Source organism: Erinaceus europaeus, chromosome 1, assembly GCF_950295315.1.
Source record: "Erinaceus europaeus chromosome 1, mEriEur2.1, whole genome shotgun sequence".
Taxonomy (NCBI): Eukaryota; Metazoa; Chordata; class Mammalia; order Eulipotyphla; family Erinaceidae; genus Erinaceus; species Erinaceus europaeus.
Genome location: NC_080162.1, coordinates 63,458,840 through 63,467,337, shown reverse-complemented (window position 1 = coordinate 63,467,337; position 8,498 = coordinate 63,458,840). Strand labels below are relative to the sequence as shown.

Genomic DNA, 8,498 nt, shown 5'->3' with positions numbered 1-8,498 from the left:
GAGAAAAAAGAAAGAAAGAAAAGAATTATGTTCTGCTAATAGTTTGTGTATTCATTTAAAGTCATCTGGGGATCATTAGGTATGTTGGGACCTTGCTTTGTTTTGCTTTAGTTTTAGTTTAACCAAAAGCTCAGGCAATACACTTAGGACCTAGAACAAGGGCCTCCCACACATTATTCCCATAAATGTATCCTGAGATTGAGTATATAAAGAGTTTATGGTTCTTTTTCTTCCCCAATGTTCCTACAGGATCCATTTTTAGGTTTCTCAGAAAATCACCTGCTTATTATTTCCACTGTGTTATGGGTGTGGCAGTTTGGCCCAAAGGGCAGTTCCGATGTCTTTGTGTTACTATTATTGGAGATTTGTTTCTGACAGAGGTCACGTCCACTTTATCAGTTAGTAGCCTGCTTGCTCTTAAGTGGATGGGACCACTTTAGACAGATTGTGAGAAAGTCTGAAGTGACTAAGTGGGTGGCATTAGGAAGGTGGGAAGTGATCACTTCTCTGCTGTAGGGGGGTCAGTAGAGGTCTGAGACGGACCAAGTGAACCATAGTCTTTTCACTGCGGACTTATGAAGAAGGCTCAGTCTCATCATATATGTGGTCTTTTGGGTCAGTTTCTCTAGAAGCACAAAATAAAATGATATTTTGGGTGTATGGGTTGTATGGAGAGTAATATAGTCTCATAAGAAATCTGTGAGAGCAGAGAATCCAGGGAAGACAGTGAAGATGTCAACCAAGCTTATGATATGACCTGTTTCTATGGGGGATCTGGGATATGATTTGTACCACTTGGAAACTTGGAGGCTCAATATTTCCTTTATTATTATTTCCACCAGGGTTATCACTAGGGTTCGGCACCAGCGTTACAAATCCACTCTTCCTGGTGAGGTCCAGTATTTTCTATCCTATAGTCTTACATGTTAGAGTCTTCAGTCATAGGCTGCTGTTAAGAGGATCAGTTAGCATTTATCCAAGGAAACTTATATTCATTCAAGGCTATGTCTTTAGAGAAGTAAGCACCTACAAAAATATCAACAGCTACAAAAAAAATAAAATAAAGAAAAGAAAGGAAGAAAGGATACACTAGTCAATAACATAGACCTGAGTGAAGCTATTACTAGCAGCCACTGTATACAAATTGTGATTCCTGAAATTTACCACAGAGGTAAAATAGATAGGCTGTATGACAAAGTATAATGCTGCACTTGTTCTTTTTTGCATCAGTACTAGGGGTATCTATTTTATAATGGAAGATATCATTGTTCAAATTCAGTATACAACCTTTCTTCCTTGATTAATCTAATTCTCATTCTTTTTAAAATTTTTTTTAAATATATCTTTATTTATTAATTAGACAGAGACAGAGAAATTGAGAGGGAAAGGGGGTAGGTAGAGAGGGAGAGAGACACCTGCAGCACTGCTTCACCATTTGCAAAGCTTTCCTCCTACAGGTGGAGACTGGAGGCTTGAACCTGGGTCCTTGCACACTGTAACATGTGTGCTCAACCAGGTACGCCACCACCCAGACCCTTTGATTCTCATTCTTTTCATGCTTTTCTATTTTGATAGGCTTTTTTTTTTTAGTATTTATTTATTCCCTTTTGTTGCCCTTGTTGTTTTATTGGTGTAGTTGTTGTTGGATAGGACAGAAAGAAATGGAGGGAGAAGGGAAAGATAGAGAGAGGGAAAGATAGACACCTGCAGACCTGCTTCACTCCCTGTGAGGTGACTCCCCTGCAGGTGGGGAGCCGGGGGCTCAAACTGGGATCCTTATGCCAGTCCTTGCGCTTTGTGACACCTGTGTAACTCACTGCACTACTGCCCAACTCCCTCTTTTCATGCTTTAACACAGTTTTCATGTACCCACTATATATCAGGAAGTTCTTTATACTTTAAACATATCATCGAACAATTAACATTCAGCTCTTAGAAGACTAGAGTAGCTAGGGAAGTAATTCTATTAGGACAGTAAAGTACCTTAGAAGATGAAATATGAAAAAATGTTAGATAGAAGAGGTAAATAGATAATGATTATTCAAAGAGACTCTTATACATGAGATACAACGTCCCAGGTTCAGTTCCGTTCACCACAATAAGCCAGAGCTAAACAGTGCTCAGGAGAAGAGAGAGAGAGAGAGAGAGAGAGAGAGAGGAAATTAGGGCAAATCAATGGGGAGAAGATATATAAGGGGAAGGAAGTCAATATAAATTGCAATTGTAAATAGAGTTTGCTTATTTTGTCTTTCTAGCAAATTTGAGAGTTTGTAGCAAGCAAAGTAGTGAAGCAGAAAAAACTTGCCCATGTTTTTCCATCATTCATTTGAAACAATATTATCTCCTTCCTGTTGCAATATTCCATCCATTTTCTTTTATAAGTCTTCTATTTCCTGAAATTAATCACCAAGCCTTTCTTCTCCTGTGTGTTTTAAGCCTATTGTTGCTCATTTCCTTTCACGTATAATATTATAATTCTGACTCACATGGCTTTCTTCTGGCTTCATTTTATTTGTGTTTTTTAGTTGGAGAGGATTAATGTTTTACAGTAAATATAGTTATTGGTATATGTGCAAAATTTCTCAGTTTTCTGAAAAACACTTTCACCCCAAGCCTAGGTCCTCCTCTACTGTCATGCACTAGGATTTGAAAGTGGCACCCCCACCCCAGAGTCCTTTACTTTAATGCAATATACCAAACCCCATTCAAGTTCTGGTTTGTGTTTCCCATCTGTTCTTATTTCTCAACTTCTGTCCATGAATGAGAGCATCCATATTCATCCTTCTCTTCCTGGTTTATCTCATTTAACATGATTCCTTCACTTTCCATCCATGATTCCTTCACTTTCCATCCAAGATAATTAGAAGAAGGTGAATTGATTCTTTTTAATAGCTGGGTAGTATTCCGATGTATATATTTAATCATGAAATTTCTTAGCCACACATTTGTTATTGGGCACCTAGTTTGCTTCCAAGGCTTAGCTACTACAAATTGTTCTGTTATGAACATAGGTATATACAGATCTTTATGGATGTGTTTTATTCTTTAGCATATATCCCTAGAAAAGGAATTTCCAGGTCATAGACTAGGCCCATTTTTACTTCCGGCTTCTTTTTAGCGTATATGAGTATCATCTGCCATCACAGATGAAAAGCCAAGGCTCAATAATTCACATGTCTCTAACTTCCAGGGTCAAAATTATTAACACCTGGACAAACTTAACATATTATTTTGGCTGCTGACCATGCATTCTTTCCTTTGTATTACTGAGACTATCTCCTTTTTAATATATTTTTTAATTTTTAGTATTATTTATAAAAAGGAAACACTGATAAAACCATAGGATAAGAGGGGTACAACTCCACACAATTCCCACCACCAGATCGCTGTATCCCATCCACTCCCCCGATAGCTTTCTTATGCAACAGAAGTTGGAAGGTCTGTCTTCTGTAATTGCTTCCCTGCTGAACATGGGCATTGACTGGTTGATCCATACTCCCAGCCTGCCTCTCTCTTCCCCCCCTTTTACAAGGATTCTTTTTCATTTAAGTTTCTATCCCCCCACCCCCCACCCCCCCCCCACACACTCAATCAATCACACACAAATTACCCATATTCATAAAATAGTTTAAGAGGCTAGGTGGTAGTGCACCTCACAGATCACACACATTACAGTGCTAAAGGACCCTGGATCAAGGTCCTGACCCCCACCTGCAGGGGGAAGCTTCATTAGATGTGAAATAGTGAGGCAGGTCTCTCTCTCTCTCTTTCTGTGTGTGTGTGTGTGTGTGTGTGTGTGTGTGTGTGTCTCCCTCCTTAGCTCTTGACCTACCCTTCCCTCTCAGTTTCTCTATCCAAAATAAATAAATAAACACATTTAAAAAGCAGTTTACATATTTCAGGCTAGTTTTTAAAAGTTAATTCTGTGTCTCTTGAAGCACACAAAGCTGTACAACCAAATGACACTTAGGATTTATTTTTGCTTTGTGACTGCTTCTCCAAGGGACAGATCTAAAATATGGCCACAACTTATTTTCATGCTTTTCTCCCTTATTCTTTCTTTTTTGGGGGTGCGGGTGGGTTTGAGGTGAGAAGAGTATAGTCTTTATGAGAAAGGATTTCATTTCTCTAGAACACCCCAAATGGAATGTTCCCTCTTGCCTAATCATGTTTTTTTTTTTTTTTAATTTGTGATGAGATGCTTCAGACATTGGATTTCTTCTTATGGGATCTCTGCCAAAAGCATAGCTTTATTCAATTTGTTCTATTTATCCTGCCCTGTCTTTGACAGATGTGCTGTACATTTTATAGATAGCAAGGGATTTCATTCAACAACTAGAAAGTAAAGACATTTCTCTCAATCTAATTATCTATATAAATATCAAGCTACATTAGTTATAGAGATAAAATCTACTTTTGACTTCTATTTTGAAGACACATATATGAACAGGAACAAATTTTGTTGCATTTCCAATTTATCAGAGTTTTGTATGTATAGCTTAATGATAAAAATTAATTACTTTTTCCTAAGACCTAGAAGAAATTTGTCATTTATTATTTTTGTAAAGAGGACACAGAGATAATAACTTTAAAGATCATGTCCTATATGAATTATACAAGAATGGCTCTGTATAAAGGTACTCTACCCTATCTACAATTAACTTTTAAATTTGTTATTAATTTTATAATCAACTTGCAATTAATGTGTTACTTTTATTAATTTTTATAATTCAATTCTTTATTTATTTATTTTGGCTCCAGGGTTATTGCTGGGACTTGGTGCCTGCACTAGAATCCACAGCTCCTGGAGGCCATTTTCCCCATTTTGTTGCCCTTGTTGTTGTTTTATGACTGTTGTAGGACAGGAAAGAGAGAAATCGAGAGAGGAGGGGAAGACAGAGAGAGGGAAAGAAAGACACCTGCAGACCCATTTCACTGCCCATAAACAGACCCCCCTTCTGGTGAGGAGCAAAGGCTGGAACTGGGATCGCGGTCCTTGCGCTTAGCGCCATGTGAGCTTAACCTGCTGCTCGCTACTGTCCAACCCCCAATTTATTTTTGGATTTATTTATTTATGCAAAGTTGAGACTTTGTCCATGTATGATTTCACCACTCTTGGCTCAACTTTTTACTTTCTTCTTCTTATTTTTGTTTTCCTAATTGGGTGCCAGGAATTAAACCCAGGGCTTCATGTATACTAGTGTTGATAGACTTAACACATTGAGATAGGGAGACAAAAGGAGGTAGAAAGAGGAGAGACATCACAGTATAGGAGCATAACCCAGTGTTCTGATATGTAATGTCTGGGCTTAAAACTGGAGTAATTGCATAGGAAGGTATAAATTCTATTGCTTCAGTACATTGGTCACATTTTGAAAGTTCTTTCTTTTTTTGCTTTAATTTCAAATCAACTAGTCTAGAACTGAGATGAGATTACTAGTAAGCAGTTTTGTTTTTGTTTTTTCCTATTTTGGGCATATTTGTGAGTAATTCATTTAACTTACATGATGAGCTACCAGAAATGTTTACTTTGATATATTTTTGATACATTTCCTATCTTGTAATTATCTATTGTATACTGTGATCTTATTTGGTAGATGCCAGGAACTAGCTAGTTATGAAGGAATTGATTTTAATCACTGAGGTTGTCTGTAAAGAATATATATGTTAAAGCAAACCCCTGTAACCAGACATGATCATTTGACAGAAGGCTGACTCCAACTTGGACTTTGTGGAATAGTGAGTGCCTTACATTAACCTGTTTCATTTAACTGTCCCCTTGGGATTTCCAGCACAGTTGTAAAGATTAGTAAAAGAAACAATCAATCTTTGTTGTAATTGTTATTTGGCCCTGGAAACAGAAAACATTGGAAACCTTTTATTATTTTTCTTTCTCTTTTCATTTTTTTATGGAAGGAATCACTGCATATATTTCTTAAATCATTTTCCTACTTCTCACCTTAGCCCCCAAACAACAAAATCCACTGGGAGCAAGAAAGGTCTGAATCCATTTTAAACTTCCTGCTTTGGATATTTTTTATTGTATAATATTTGATTATTTGTGTTTTGTTTGTTTTGTTTTTGTCTCAGGGTTCTAGAAGCCAGTACTGATTATAAGACCATTAATTAATGCACAATAAAAATACCATAGAAGAGATATGGACAAAAGAAATCACTGAGACGTGATAAGGGTTTACTTGTCTAATTCAGAAGGGCCGCTGGTGGTACATCTCATACAGTGCACGCGTTACAGTGTGCAAGGACCTAGATTCAAGTCCATGGTTCCAATCTGTAGGGGGAAGTCTTTACAAGTAGTGAAGCAAAACTGAACTTCCCTCTCATTCTCTCTCTCTTACTCTCTCTCCCTCCCCATCTATCTATCTATCTATCTAACAATCATCTCAATCTTCCCCTTCTTTTTAAAATGTTCTGTTTCTATAAAACATATATATGAAAGAATAAATAAAATGTTTAAAATTAGTATGTAATTAAAATCAGAGAAGCTTCTAGAATTCTATTCATAGATTGCTCTATATCTATGCCACAAAGTTTAATAAAGCCAGCATTATGAAATCTTCACTTTCTATGGTTATACTGATAGAATTTTGAAAACAAAAAGGCAGGAAAAAAAGAAACTTGTAGTTTATAGCATTGATTATAATTTCATCAGGAACATCCTGATAGTTATGGTTGCATGTGGTCCCTTTTTCCTTCATACTTGTCTATTGGTAGACAAATTTTAAGAACTTAATAAGTAGCAAGATTTCCCTATGTACTTCTCTCACTAGCTGGTCATTAAAAAAAGGAGGAATGCGAGGTCACACCAGTGGGGATGCAGAGGTTGCACATGCTCATGTGCTAAGCAGTAAATTGTATTACTTACACCACTGCTGTTGTTATTATTTGTATTTTATTTTAGACATGAGTCCCAGGTCAGATTGATGGGGTTTACAGTTCACAGTATTTAAATGCTTTTCCCATATTTGGGGCTACACTCTGTTCTGATCCAGCTTTCTAGTACTAGTCTCAACTCTGACACCATCTTACTAGACAATACTTGCAGCCCACCTACATGTTAGCTATTGCTCAGGCAAAAAATTAGTAAAGTCATGGGCTTCTTGGAATATACTGAAAATAGACTTCCTAGCTTCCTCCAACATGAAGACCCCAAATCTCATCTGCTATATACTTACCTTTAGGTTCCTGATTACTAAGCAATTTATTCTGCTTTGTATCTTGATGTTTTCCAGCCACCAAGTTGCAGATGCTATGACGATGCCAACCTGGCTTTCCTGGGCAGACAACCTCACCAATGTGTCCTGTAACCTCACCTCCTCAGAGCCCATCACCACTAGGGAGTAATAAAAAAAGGCTGCGATTATGGATCAGCCTGTGAATATCCATGTCCAGTGGAGAAGGAATTACAGATGTCAGACTTCCTGCCTCCTGCACCCCATAATGATCCTTGGTCCATACTCCCAGAGGGATAAAGAATAGGGAAACTTCCAATGGAATGAGTGGGATATGACATTCTGGTGGGAATTATATGGAACTGTACCCCTATTATTGCACAAACTTGTCAACTATTGTTAAGTCACTAATAAAATTTTCTTGAGTTCCCCCTGTGGTTTCTCTTTTTTCATCTATGAGTTCAGATTTGATTTGGTCACTAAATTAAAGATTTAACTAAATAAAGAACAAGTTTAGAGTATATAGATTCTTTGTCAGCATAAAGTATCTTCATTAGTAGATATCTGTAGAGGTTAAAGAAAAGTTTCATAAAGTTAAAGAAATTCAAAATAATTGGTTCAAATTATGTGTTGCTTATTATTAGTTTTTATCACCTGTGTGAATATATATATATATATATATATATATATATGCCACCAGCATTTTACTGGGACTTCATATCAGTATAATTTCATAATTTCTGAAGGACTCTTTTCCTTCTATTTTTCCAGGTAGAGAAATAACATGACAAAAACAGCCAGAACAGACATACCACAGTACTGGTCCACTACTAATGAAGTACCCCCTGTGGATTATGTTCCTGTGGGGTGACTGGGGGTTCCAACTAGGGTCCTTGTACATAAAAAATTGTTTGCTAGTAGTTGAATCATCTCTATAGTCTCAAAAAATCTTTTTTAAAAATCTTATAAACTTTTATTCTCTCAGTTGTGTAATAAAGACTAAAAATCCACTTTTATTTCACAGTTGTGATAACCAGGCCAGAAAAAGAAATAAACAAAAGTGTCTCATGATCCAATAAATTGTATTACTTACACCACTGCTGTTGTTATTATTTGTATTTTATTATTTTTGTTGTTTGTAAAAAAATAAATGAAAACAGCCTCAGCCTAGAGAACTGAGAAAATATAGCATCTATTTGAGGAGAACATGGAATAACCAATATCAAGAAAAATATATTTGAATTTACATAAACCATCTTTCTTTATGTTCTTCCCTTAAAAAGTTGATCACCTTTTGTAAAAACATTT

The 8,498-nt window shown here is 36.5% G+C and overlaps 1 long non-coding RNA gene across 1 annotated transcript; it reads left to right on the top strand.

Moving 5' to 3' along the window:
• The first annotated feature begins 502 nt into the window (after window positions 1-502).
• On the top strand, window positions 503-7,621 carry LOC132541866 (uncharacterized). Its single transcript, XR_009552961.1, has 2 exons — window positions 503-615; window positions 7,251-7,621. It is a non-coding gene; the product is annotated as an uncharacterized LOC132541866 (long non-coding RNA).
• Window positions 7,622-8,498: the final 877 nt, after the last annotated feature.